Here is a 14,127-nt window from a genome sequence, read left to right as displayed (position 1 = left end):
CCTTTAATTAGTTGTATTGCTGATAGGTTTCCAGGAAGTTTTTTCCCTGAAAAAACAACCTATCATTTGAACAATATGATCCCCATGATACTATATAACTGTGTGTCATAGAACACCACCGATTTTGAAGAATCAAAGTATAATTAGCACCATGTCTTCAGTGAATGGGAGCATCTGGGTCACTTTGCCATCAGTAGTGCCCTCAACTTGGACTTTGAACATGTATGTTTGTTAGTATCCCACAGGATGCTCTATGCAGAAGCTATATGATTACATCAAATACAACAACATAAATACTGGACTGATATAAAATAAGTTTAGTGGTTTGGAAGAATCATAGTAAATCATTATTCAAATAGCAAAGGAGAAGAGGTGGAAGAAGTAGAATTCAAATTCAGTACTTTTCTGGGTCTAGGCCCAACATTCCTACCTCTAAACCCTATTGGTTCTCATAAATATTGTCACCAAAAAGAGGTAGAATATTTATCAGGATCATTCATTTGGTACTAAGCAATATGGTGCTCCTAGAATGTTTATCTGGAGGATTCATTTGGTACTAAGCAATATGGTGCTTTATATTTTTATTGGTCTTTATGATTAAGTTTTATTACTAATGTGACATGAAGCATGGCCTTATTTATTATTAAAAATGACATGCTATATTAGCAATGACTAATCTAGAATTTTAGTAAGGAACTGGTAATGGCCTATATGTCCTTTTGGCCCATCTTAGCTAAGTTCAGGGATGGGGGGGGTCTCATTTGCCTAGATGGCTGAATAAAGTGAAAGGAGTAGGAAGGAGGAAGATAGCAACTTTTTAAAGTTTGTTCAATGTAAACTTTAAGAGTTTACTAGATCGGAAAAAAAATAACTATTATTGAGAACTATAAACAAGGTTATAACAATTGGTGGGCCTGCAAAACTTGCACTGGCTAGATGGGTTTGGAGTCAGAACAGCTGTGAAAGCTATATATATGATAGACTTGGGAGATCAATGAACCTGGATTTCAATGCCATCTCTACTGCTTACTACTTGTGTGACCTTGGGGAAATCATTCAACCTCTAAGGGGTCCAGGTTCATTATGCGTAAAACAATGGGAGAGGATTGGAGCAAATAATCTCTAAGATTCCTTCTAGCTGTAGACCTATGGTCTTATTGCCTGATTTCAAATCCTGGCTCTGCTTCTCCTTATTTGTGTCAATTTGAGCAAGCCACTTCAGTTCCCCAAACCTCAGTTTCTTCCTCTGTAAACTGAGGGGAGTAGGACTAGAAAAACTTTAATATCTCTTCCAACTCTTGACCCTCTAATTGTAAGCTTTTCAAGCTTTTCACTCAGTGAGTCCTCTTTTGTTTACTTGAATTTAATATTTTCTTTTTCTCTCAGTAGAATTTTCCTTTGCCTTTTGTATTTTTTAAAGACATCAACACTGTTTGTCTTTTCAGGTTTTATCTGTTATCATCTCAGATCATCATGAAATAAGTTGGTAACATTTTCTCATGTCATTCTTTCATTCCAAAGTTGTTTAAATCACATTTCTAGAGAGACTTAAATAAAAGATAAAGCATTTATTAAAGTTTTACTCTATGAAAACAGCTGTGTTAAGTGCTGGAGATAGAAAAGTGTTTTTTTTTAAGTTCCTATTCTCAAGAAGCTCCCATTCTGTTCTGGGAGAAAACACATAGGGAAGGTGGCAGCTGCAAGTCAGATGGGAAGGTCCAATTGGCCTCAGGGTACAGTGGCACATCAGATGCTAATGCTTCTTCTTTCATGTCATTTCCAATGAGGAGAGCCTATCATTTTGTACTGTTAAACCATTTGACAGTGCCAAGGACTTTGGTCGAAAGAACATTCTTCAGTAGCTGTAGCTGTAGTATATGCAGGAGTAATTGCCAGGCTGTGTCTCCACAGAAGTTGCTTCCTATGTTAATTACTGAGGACAATGAATTGGAAGCATGGCTAGCCTCAAAATTCTTGAGTCCAGAATCCTGAGCTATTTCCATCAGGATCTGTTGAGGGAGCACAGTAGATGATCGCCTGGCTCTGCCCTTCTTTTTAGTGCAGTGTTATCCACTGCATTATCTTTTTTTCCAGGTTAGATGACATGCTACCATCAGGAAGGCTGGCACCATCTGTGTTTAAGTTTATGTCTGAATCATAACCCCCAAAATGCCCAGCATTGGTAAACATATGGCCCAGGTAAGATTCACCAAGTCCATTGCTGATAATACTACTTTCAGCTCAAAATTGCCTGCAGGACTTAGTTGGTTTCACATATTCAGTCCTTCTATTAGAAATGTTAGTTGATTGAAATGGATATATAATTTTAGTGATTGACCCAAGCTTAAGAAATGCCATATTGTAAACATCTCAGATTAGGTTTCTGCTCAGATCAAGGATCTATAGGGATACCAGTCCTTGGAAGGTATCTTGGTTGATGTCATAGATTTCATTATATTGTAATGAAATGGCCTCCAAAGGACTGTAACCACTGGAACTTGAAAGTTATCATATGTTGTTGCAAGATGAGTTCAAGGCACTAAGTTTCTTTCATTCCTGGCACAAGTGCCTGGGTATATGGCTTATCTTAGTGCCTGTCAAGATTAAACTCTCCAGATTGATGGGTCCAGTCAGGTGAGGAAGTTCTTGTACCATGCTTGCATCATGAATGACTAAAGAATGTAGCTCTAAGAGATTTGGAAAAGTTCCCCACAAAAGACAAAGGGCTGTTCTTTAGTTGTATGGTTTTGAAGAATGGATTTCCCACAAATGCTCCATTAGGAATTGCAGAAATAGAATTATTATGAAATTTCAGTCCCTTCAGCCTTGGCGGTGCTTCAATAGGTTGAGGAAATTCTCCCAAATTATTATAATTCAAGTCCAAAGACTCCAAATTATCTAATCCATTAAAATAGTGCTGACTCAATATTATAATCTTATTGTTACAAAGATATAAAACCAGAAACTTTAAAAGGCTTGTGAAGGCAAAGTCAGGGATGTTTTTGATATTGTTGGGAGTTAAAATCAAAGCTTGGAGAGTGGCAAGGTTGCTAAGTGGTTGGACAAGGACCTCCCTCAGATTGTTTTCATTAAGCTATAGATGTCATAACTGAGCAACCACCTCAAAGCTCTCCTCAGGAACTAAGGAAATATTATTGACATCTAAATACAAATACCGTAGGGGATTCAGTCCTCAAATAGCTTCACCAGGAACCCCTCTCAACTGATTCTTCTGGAGTACTCAAATGTTGAGCTCTTTCAACCCACAGAAGGTATTTAGGTGGATGAAGGAAAAACCATTGTTGGCCAGTTGGAGTTTTTTGTTTTGTTTTGTTTTGTTTTCCAGAAAAGGAATATTCTTAAATGCATCTTCTGGTAACCAGGTAATGTTCTTCACACTTATGTCTAAAGAGTAGGTAAAGGTGCTCAATCCCTCGGGCATAAGTATCAGCCCTTCCTCTGTACAGTCCACTTCTCACTTCTGGTAGCCACAGCAGAGAGCTGGGCAGGGTTGGAAGGGGAAGTAGGGCAAGGTCCAGTGGAGCTTCCCAAAGCCATGACTAGAGCCAAGGGCTGGAACAAGCCCAGCAAGACATTGATGCTCCCTCCACTAGTGCCTGAGCCTCTGTGCCTCCTCTTTTCTAATCTCTGTCAAGGTCAATGCAACCACTCTAAGAGATAGCACGGGGCCTCCTTTGCCTGTCTGCCAACATGCATGCCCTAGAGCAAGTCTGCTTCCCTCTGCTCTTCTTGCAGGCTGCATGGAGACTGCATTGGGCTGGGCAGGATTTTCGACCCTGGGACAGCCGACAGAGCTGAGATGGCACCCTCCAGCTGCTCCCTTCCACTGCTGCTGCTACTTCTATCTCCCACTCAGATGCCCCTTCCTGGCTTAGGATCCCAGGAAGCAAAAAGATAGCCCTACCAGGACTCTTTTTTTTTCTGATTTTAACCTAAAAATCTCTGGTGCTTTTTGTATTCTTTATATACAAATTATGGTGAATGTTTGGTCATCTTATTATTGTAATGACCAATATCAATTCAAAGATCTATGATTTTGCATTTTCACAATGCAAATGGAATTTTTAGAAGCCCATTGAAAAGACAAACAAGACATATAGCTTAACCCTGATACTCTTCTCTTCAACTAAGTGTTTGGTCTTTTATTGCTCACCAATAAAAGGCAACAGTGAAATGATAGGTAAAGGATGGATCATATAGGATAAGAGATGAAGTGTAATGTAGGAGAGGAGTTCTTACATCAATGAGCTCTCAACAATTATTAAAGTGTGTGTGTGTGTGTGTGTGTGTGTGTGTTTGCATGTCTTAGCATATATGAATGCATTTATGTCACAATCTTTAATACCTTAAAACTTCAATAAGATTTTTGAAATAATGTAAATATATTTTTATCCATCTTTATCTAGGAGAAAACATAAATGGGGTAGGGGAGGGGAGAGAGGGGAGAGAGAGACAGAGAGACAGAAAGAGACAGAGACAGAAATAGACAGAGAGACAGAGACAGACAGAGACAGAGGAGAGTGACAGAAGAAGAGAAAGAAAATCAAGAGAGGGAGTGAGGGAAAAGCAATGACAGAGAGAAGAGGGAAAGAGGTAAGAAGAGAGAAGGAAGGAGAGAGAGGAGAGAAAGAACAAGGGAGAGGATAGAGATAGTGAGGAGAGAGAGAGAGAAACAGAGAGAGAGAGACAGAGACAGAGAGACAGAGAGAGACAGAAAGAGACAGAGAGAGACAAAGACAGAGAAAGACAGACACAGAGAGAGAGAAACAGAGACAGAGACAGATTGGCCCATGGAAGATAGAGAGATGGCCTTAGAGAAAGAAACACTGTGTGGATAAATCTTGCATATGACACATACCAGCAGTGTGACCCTGAGGAAGTTACTTAAGCTCTGCCCCAGGCAATTCTAAGATGAGAAGTTGGAGAGCAGATGCCAGTCCTCATTGGTAGAGGTTTTCTTTACTGGGAATTTACCAATTCAATCACAAATTCAGTCCAAAACAAATGGTAATAACAATAATTCCAAACATATAATTTACATAATGCTTTCCTCAAAACAATCCTGTGAGTTAGGTAACACAAATATCATTATCTCTCTTCCCTTTACAACAGAGAAAAGTGAGTCTCAGAGGTGGCATGATTTGTCCAATGTCACACAGGTAAAAAAGTGTCAGAAGTTGGACTCAGGACTGGATCTCTTGGCTTCTTCCCAGTCCATTTCTCTGTAGTTCTGTATCATATATCCATGTGAAAAAATATTGATTATAAACAGGGTTTTGGACTTAGAAAAATCCCAAAGCTTCATTCTTATCATCCTTTAAGAAAAGAACTTGGACAGAATCTCTAAATATGATATCATAATGTTCATCTCTGTAGATGAGAGTGGTACTATAATATTTCATTTCTTTGGGATGAATGCATTTAACAATTAAAGGATTTTTCAAATCATTATTTTGAAAGTGATATTCCTGCATAGCGAGAGTGCTATTGCTTCTCTGTGTTTTTATTGGTCTCCCTGCCCATATTTCAGGATGTAACAAACAAACAAAACTAAACAAAACCTGAGATATAAGTGGGAAATGTTTCAATTTTCTTCCATAACAACAAATGGAACTAAAAAAAAAAAAGAATGTGAATAATCAATCATCCAATCAATTAAAGCACATGAAATGACTTCCTGCTATAGGTCAGAAACTGTCCTGAACTAGCCTTGGTGTTGAAAATTCAAATACAATGAATGAAATCATAATATACATACTGATTATATATGCTACATATCTTTATAGACATAAATACATAATAGCTAAATGTAAGTAAGGGATTATTTTGTAAACCTGGAGATTCCTAATGTGGGAACTCCCTCTGACAACAGCAATTACTTATTAATTATGATATATGGAGTGAGGATGAATGGGGAATCAAGGTTAACATCCAGATTGTGAACCTGGGTATTGGGAATGATGGTAGCATCCTCAGGAGAAATAGTGAAAACTGGAAGAAGAGTAATTTTGGAAGTAAAGATAATGAGTTCTGTTGTGGACATTTGGTGTTTAAGAATCCCATAGGATATCCACTTTGAAATGTCCAATAGGCAGTGAGATACAAGCATCTGAAGTTCAGAAAACTAGAGCTAGATATGTAGAATTGGAAGCCATCTACATAAAGATGATGCTTAATTCATGGAAACTCATGAAGTCACTGAGAAGTACAGAGGTAAGAAGAAGAGAGAAGTACACATAAATACACACCACACTAATATATCCATTAGGTCATTATCTAGCCTGTGCTTGAAGACTCCCAATGAGAGGGGACCCACTACATTTCTAGGTAGTTCATTCCTCATCACAATTATTTAGTTTAGTTTCTTGGTTTTTTTCCCCTTGATATCAGGCCTAAAGTTATCCCTTTCCAGCCCCTGTCCAGTGCCCCCAGTTCTGCCTGCTAGAATCAGCGAGACCAAATCTAGTCTATCTTCTACATTACAGGCACATATTTATTGAATATTTTGAATATTCAACATATTTAATATTTATACCACATATTCAAAGTATTAAATATTTATCTATCATTCCTGATGAAAGTAGGTTGCCAGAACTACCATCCGTCCTCCCCCATCTAATTCCTTTGTATCAACTATTCCTCTTGCACCTCATTTGTATAAACTAATTAGTCTTTTCAGCTGTTCCTAAATGGTTTTACTTTTTAAAGTCATATCACACTCAGGTTTACTCCAATCTTTCTTAAGAACAGCACAATTACTAATGACAATCTTAGGTATATGTTTTACATTTTATACATATATATATATATATATATATATATAATATATATATGTGAGTGTGTGTGTGTGTATATGTATATATGTATGTGTATATATATATGTACACACACACACGTGTGTGTGTGTGTGTGTGTGTGTGTGTGTGTAGTAAACAGTCTGTCCTCATTGAATCCCTTGTAATCAGTCTTTGTATGTACCTTATATTTCTCTTGGCTCTTATATGTCAAATCTTCGATTAAGTTCAGTTTTTTTTTTAAAGTCTTGAAAGTCTGACAGTTGATCAAATGTACATTTTTTTTTCATTCAAGATCATGCTTAACTTGTCGGGGTATGATATTTTTGGCCAGAGCCCCAGTTCTTTTGCTCTTTGATATATAGTGTTCCAAGACCTTCAGTTCTTTAGAGTCTCTGCTGCTAAGTCTTGTGTGATTCTAATTGTGGCACCATCATATTTAGATTGATTTTTTTTCTTGTTGCTTTTAATATTTTATCTTTGAGCTGAGGGTTTCTGAATTTGATTATAATATTTCTATGAGTTTTCCTCATAGGATCTCTTTCATGTAGTGATTGATGGATTTTTTTTTCTATTTCTACTCCCCTCCTCTTGTTCCAATGCTTTAGGATAACTTTCCTTAATTATTTCTTGTATTATTGTATCAAGATTCCTTTTTTATCATAACTTTCAGGTAGTCTGATTATTCTTATGTTTTCTCTTCTTGATCTGTTCTCTAGATCAGTTGTTTTTCTGATAATGTTTCATTTTCTTTTCTATTTTTTTCATTCTTCATATTTTAATTTTTTTTTCTTTATCTCTTATAACTCCTCTAACTTCACCTTGCCCAATTCTAATTTTCAAGGCATAGTTTTATTCCTTAAGATTCTGGATCTCCTTTTCTAATTGGTTGATTTTCTTTTCATAATTTTTTTTTCAGGGATTGTTCTTATTTTTTTTTAGTTTTTCCTCTATCTCTCTCTTTTGATTTTTAATATCTTTTTTAAGTTCTTCTATGATTTTTTTGGGGGGTAGGTGATCATTTGACATTACTCTTTGGGATAAAAAAAGATTTTTTTATTTCAATATCCTCCTTTGAAGATGAACCCTGGTCTTCTCTATTGCCATAATAACTTTCTATGCTTGGATTCTTTCTCCTTTACCTGAGCATTTTTTTTTTTTAGTAATAGCTTAACTTTTGTAATCAGCTGTAGTCCTGGGGCATGGGGGATGGTGCCTCTTTCCCCATATCTTCAATTCTCCTCTAGCCTAGAACCAAAGCCAAATCCCCAGCCTCCCATAAGTGTTCACAGCCAAGGGCCTTCTGCCCCACTGCTTCTGCAGTCACCCTGCATGTGCTGGTTCCTTCTAGTCCCCACCACCCTCTGAAGCACAGCTGGGTCTGGCATTTCTTGTCAACAGAGGATCCCTAGATCTTCCCCAGGTTAGATGCCCAACTCCCCTCACTATTCCAAGGGTGAAAGTTCCTGTGTCTGGGGCTGAGGCAGCCTCTCAACCCAGCTAATCCCAGGACTTGAGGCTTGTTGGCTGCTTGTTAAAATGGATTGTAGCCTGATGTGTTTACTTTTTTTTTATGGGCTATACACATACATTCCTATTAAACATATTTTCACATTAGTGACATTGTAAGGAAGAATTTGAACCAATAGGAGGAACCACCAGAAAGAGGAAACAAAACTCAACAGAAGAAAAAAAATAGCAAATAGTATGCTTCTATCTGCATTTAAACTCCATAGTTCTTTCTTTGCATGTGGATAGCATTTTCCATCACGAAGCCTTTGGAGATGTCAATATTAGTCATCGCACAACATGGCTGCTATTGTCTACAAAGTCCTCTTGGTTCTGCTCACTTCACTCAGCACCAGAAAATACAAGTCTTTCCAGGTTTTTCTGAAGTCAGCCTGTTCATCATTTCTTATAGCACAATAGAATATCTCATTACATTCATATACCACAATTTGCTCAACTATTCCCCAATTGATGGGCATCCTCTCAATTTCCAATTCTTTGCCACCACAAAAAGAGCTGCTATGACTATTTTTTTTTACATATGGGTCCTTTTCCCTTTTGTATGATCTCTGTGGGATATAGTCCTAGAAGTGCTATTGCTGATTCAAAGGGCATGCACATTTTTATAGTGCTTTGGGCATAGTCCCAAATTGCTCTCCAAAATGGTTGGATCATTTCACAACACCACCAACAATGTATTGGTGTTCCAATTTTCCCACATCTTTTCTAACATTTATTATTTTCTTGTTTTGTCATCTTGGCCAATCTGATAGGTGTGATGTGGTGCCTCAGAGTTGTTTTGATTTGCATTTCTCTAACCAATAGTGATTTAGAGCATTTTTTCATATGACGATAGATGGCTTTAATTTCTTCATCTGAGAACTGCCTGTTTATATCCTTTGACCATTTTCAATTGGGGAATGATTGTATTCTTATAAATTTGACTTAATTCTCTCTATATATTTAGAAATGTCTCTTATCAGAGACACTGGTTGTAAAAATTCTTTCCCAATTTTTTGCCTTCCTTCTAATCTTAGTTGCATTGGTTTTGTTTGTGCAAAACCTTTTCAATTTAATGTAATCAAAGTTATCCATTTTGCTTTTTGTGATGTTCTCTATTTCCTGTTTGGTCATGAATTTTTCTGTTCTCCATAAATCTGGTAGGTAAACTATTCCTTGCTCTCCCAGCTTGCTTACAGTATCAGCCTTTATATCTAAATCATTAACCTATTTTGACTTTATTTTGGTATGGTGTGAGATTTTGATCAATACCTGGTTTCTTCCATATTCTTTTCCAGTTTTCCCAGCAGTTTTTTTTTCAAAGCATGGGTTCTTATCCCGGAAGCTGGGGTCTTTAGGTTTGTCAAATATTATATTACTATAGTCATTGACTACTGTGTCTTTCATACTTAACCTATTACACTGATCCACCACTCTATTTCTTAGCCAGTACCAAGCAGTTTTGATGATTGCTGCTTTATAATACAATTTAAGATCTGCAATGGCTAGGCCACCTTCCCCTGCATTTCTTTTCATTAGTTCCCTTGATATTCTGGACCTTTTGTTCTTCCAAATGAGTCTTGTTATTATTTTTTCTAACTCCATAAAGTATTTTTTGATAGTTTGATTGGTGCACTAAATAAGTAAATTAGCTTAGGTAGAATTGTCATTTTTATTATATTAGCTCAGCCTACCTATGAGCAACTGATGTTTTTCCAATTACTTAGATTTGACTTTACTTGTGTGAAAAGTGTTTTGTAATTGTGTTCATAGAGTTCCTGGGTTTGTTTTGGGAGGTAGATGGAGGTGTTTACTCTTCACAGTGACCAAACCTGGTTCTGGGATTTTTCTTCTGATCTTCTGGAATTGTCCCAGGAAGACCCCTGTTGTGCCCCTATTCTTATTTATTTTTACCTGCACTTTGTTTGGCCTAAGGTGTCATTTTATCTTTTTTATGGGGGAATATCTTGAGAACCTGGAATTTTCTGACATAATCCTCCATCTTCTCAGAATCTCCCCTCTTCAGTCTTCTTACACCTTACTCCCCACTACATACCCTTCAATCTAATGATGCTGGCCTCCTGGCTATTCTTCCAAGGCTCTCTATCTCCCTGGTCTAGGAATTTCCTCTTGCTATCCCCCACTGCTGGAATGCTCTGCCTCCTCATCTCCACCTATCGGCTTCCCTGGCTTCCTCCAAGTTCTAGCCAAAATCCTACCTTCCACAGGAAGCCTTTTCCAACCCCTCTTAATTCTAGAGCCTTCCCTCTTTTGAGTACTTAAGTATTTCCTTATTTGTACATATCCATTTGCTTATCGTCTCTTTCTTTCAATCGTAAGCTCTTTGAGAGCAGGGACTGTGCTTTAACCCTTTTTGTAATCCCAGCACTTAGTATAGTACCTGACATAGCGTAGGTGTTTAAATAAATATTTAGTTATTTATTTATTGACTGGGGTTTTATTTCAAAGCTGGACTGTCTATTAATCTAAGCTCTTTTGAATTCTTGAATACTTACCTGCCATACAAATCTCTAAGAGTAGTTCTTAACCCCTGACTCATCCACTCTTTCTGTTTACTTCCAGAGTGACCTAGAATGGAGAAATTCAGGAAAGTGGGCAGCCATGGTCTTCTATGAGTTCATGCTCACCAGCGTCAACTGGGGATTTGCTATGCCTTGGAAATCTTTCTATCTGTTCACTCTACAAAGCCTACTCTCCATATACTCTTTCAGAAAAAAAATCTGGTAAGCATATGAGAGGTCAAAGTCAGATATTTTATAAGGACTGAAGGGACCATTAGTACTTGGCAGGGGCGGGGGGTGGGGATCACTCATGAAGATTTAACATTTGGACTAAATGACCTACTGAAGGATGGGTAGGATCGCAACAAAGGGAGATGGGGGCAGCAGAGGAAATTTGTAACCACAGGAAATATTTTGTACAAAAATATGAAGGTGGGTCACATACAAAAGAACAATGATGTGAAAGTTCAGTTGTAAAACAGGTAAATAGTTGGCTTTAATATAAGGTTAGACTGAAAAGGTAAGACACTAACTAACCTACTTTGCATACAGAGTGCACTGACTTCCAGAATAGAGAATCTGATATTTACCTAACAGGAAGATCCAATCAAGGCTTTTAAATAGGGGGTTAATATAATCAGATCTCTGCTTAAAGAAGATCTGTCTAATTAAACTTCATCTCATTAATATTTCATCCCATCCAGCTGTCCTTTAGGACACTAGAGCCTTGGCAATGGAGGCATCTGGTCATCTGCCCTGAACCACTCTACCCATACTTTCACTTCTTCCCCAGGGAACAGTAATCACACCAATATTATCATTGCTGATGGTAAGGGCTTGGTAAGCTACTGCCCTATGTCCACACATTTTCTTTGTAACTCCTTAGACCAGGGGTCAGCAAGCTATGGCCCAGGGGCCATATCCAGCCCCACCCCCATTCTTATATAGCCAAGAGCACAGAATGGGTTTTATATTTTTAAATGTAAGAAAATAATTCTTAGCTTTGGGCTATACAAGTATAGACCATTGGCCTAGATTAAAGCTTTTTTCTGCTGGTTCCTACTAACCGCTAAAAAGTCCCTAAGAAATATAGAGAGGCTTTCTCTGCCTCTCTCTCTGTCTCTGTTTCATATTGTCTCTCTCACTCTCTCTCTCTCTCTCTCTCAGAGTGTTTCTGTCTCTGTTTTACATTCTCTCTATATGTCTCTGTCTCTCCCTCCCCCCCAACTCTTGTTCTCTCTTATCTGACCTATGATTTCATCAGTTCAGTAATCTCTGAGGGTTTCTCTGATCAATTTAGCAATTTTTTTTTCTATTTCATTTTTTATTCTTAATGAACTGGCTCCAGCACTGAGAGGTCATCTGACTTTTCCAGGTTAACAGTCAGCATATGTGAGAAGCAGGACTAGAGCTCAGCTCTACATTGCAAGAAAGCAATCAATCTAAAATTTAAATGTCCTCTGATAGAATTAAAAATTCAAAGGGGAGAAATCTGAAGTACAGATGTCCTGTCTAACTCTACCACCTTGTCTAAGTCCCTTAAAGATTCTTAGCCTCAGTAAAATTATGTAGAAAATGAGAGAATTAGACCAAATGGCCTTGAAGATTCCATCCAGCCTTAACAGTGCATGGACTTTCCTTAACCGTACAAACACTTGAGCAACAGCTCCTTGAAATCCAAGAGACTGGAGCAGTTCATTACAACTCACACTTACTTCCGTTATTTGGTTATGAAGGCTAATGAATTCTGACTCTCTGTGACTATCTTTCCTGTTCAGAGTTTTGTGGTTCAAAGTGTGTAAGTTTATGACGTAATTCCAACCCAGCAGGACTGAAGTGGATGTTCACACATCATTTCCATTTTTCCAAATAACGAAGGCTAGTTTCATTTTTAATTGAAAAAGCAAAAAATGCAATTTTTAAAAGAAAGAAAAGTGGGAAAATGTATGTGAAGATAAAGAGAAAAAATATATGAGTTAAGCAAGAATTTCCCTGCCTGATCATTTCCAGCCTGCCTATTGTGTCTATAATGGATGTCACCACATCTTTTTTTTTTTCTGACCCTTGCCTTTGAAATTTTCTCTCTGTACAATGATTTCCTCTAGTATCATAAGCTCTTTCCTTTTCTTTTCAATACTTCCATTTTTCTCATTCTGTATAAAGGTAATTTTACTTGCCAGATATGTTTCTCAATTTCAATTCTAGATAGTCTGTTTTGAAAAATGGAGATAAAAAATACCACACCGCTCTTAGGGAATATAATCTTGTCACTGGGTTGATCATTTGAAGAACATTCTAATATCAATTTGTTCAAAATGTGAATTCCCCAAAGCACTTATATTACCTTAGCTCAATTTATTTAAATCCTAAAATGGAAACTTTTTCTGACTTTTACCTAGTTCACTGGGGCACTTCAAATCCCATTAGCAATATTCCCTTACTAATTTTAATCTTATCATGTTTTCTACCTAGCTATATTTGTTGAGTATATCAAATCCTCCCTAATATATCAGGTATTTGAAAAATAATAAGCTAACATACCCTTAAGCTCCAATAAGTAATGCATACCAGGCTTGAACATAGCAGGGCTATCATGAGCATTGAATGAAATAATAACATGTGTAAAATGCTTTGCAAACTTTAAATCACTAAATAAATATAATTCTAGGTTGTCATCACTGTGCTGTATGGATATTTTATAACATGTAAAAATTGAACTTTAAAGGGGATAAGGTCAAAATGAAATAAAATTTTATCCTTGAGGTAATAGGGAGCAAATTGTGCTGGATACAAGCCCAAAATTGGCTCTGGAGAAAAGAGGGCAGGTTGTAAACCTTTTTCTACCTTTGCATTGCCTGATAATACTTCTGAGGGTTAAGCCATGGCTCCTACTTTAGATACCACTGTAAATGAATTCCATCACTTGAAATCCTAGCAAATATATACTGAATGACTTTGGATTCTCTCTGGTGATAATCAGGTTTTATAGGTAGAGCAACTACATTTGTATAATCCATTTATCCACTTATTTACACCAAAAAGAAAATATTCAGTGAGTGTGCAGGTAGCTCCAGGGGAAAGGAAAAGTCGAAACTGAGATCACAAGGATTTTCTCCGATTTGTAAAATCAGGCCTCAATGTCAAACAGTGACAGCGTCTAACTATGAAGCTATCAAGGAATCATGTTATACTACACCCAAAAACAGCTGTGTTTTGTTTAAAATTGTCTTTAAAATGAATGTTCTGGAAGAAGAATTCACCAGGTTTGGAAGTAAATCTGA

General features: G+C 37.2%; 1 pseudogene; it reads right to left on the bottom strand.

The window, feature by feature from the left end:
- Positions 1 to 2,055: 2,055 nt before the first annotated feature.
- LOC110197293 (leucine-rich repeat-containing G-protein coupled receptor 4 pseudogene) lies at positions 2,056 to 10,492 on the bottom strand (annotated as a pseudogene).
- Positions 10,493 to 14,127: the final 3,635 nt, after the last annotated feature.

Source organism: Phascolarctos cinereus, unplaced genomic scaffold (assembly GCF_003287225.1).
Source record: "Phascolarctos cinereus isolate Bilbo 61053 unplaced genomic scaffold, phaCin_HiC Scaffold_1;HRSCAF=81, whole genome shotgun sequence".
Classification (NCBI taxonomy): domain Eukaryota; kingdom Metazoa; phylum Chordata; class Mammalia; order Diprotodontia; family Phascolarctidae; genus Phascolarctos; species Phascolarctos cinereus.
Note: the sequence above shows the minus strand (reverse complement) of the source record. Positions and strands in the feature narration are given on the sequence as shown.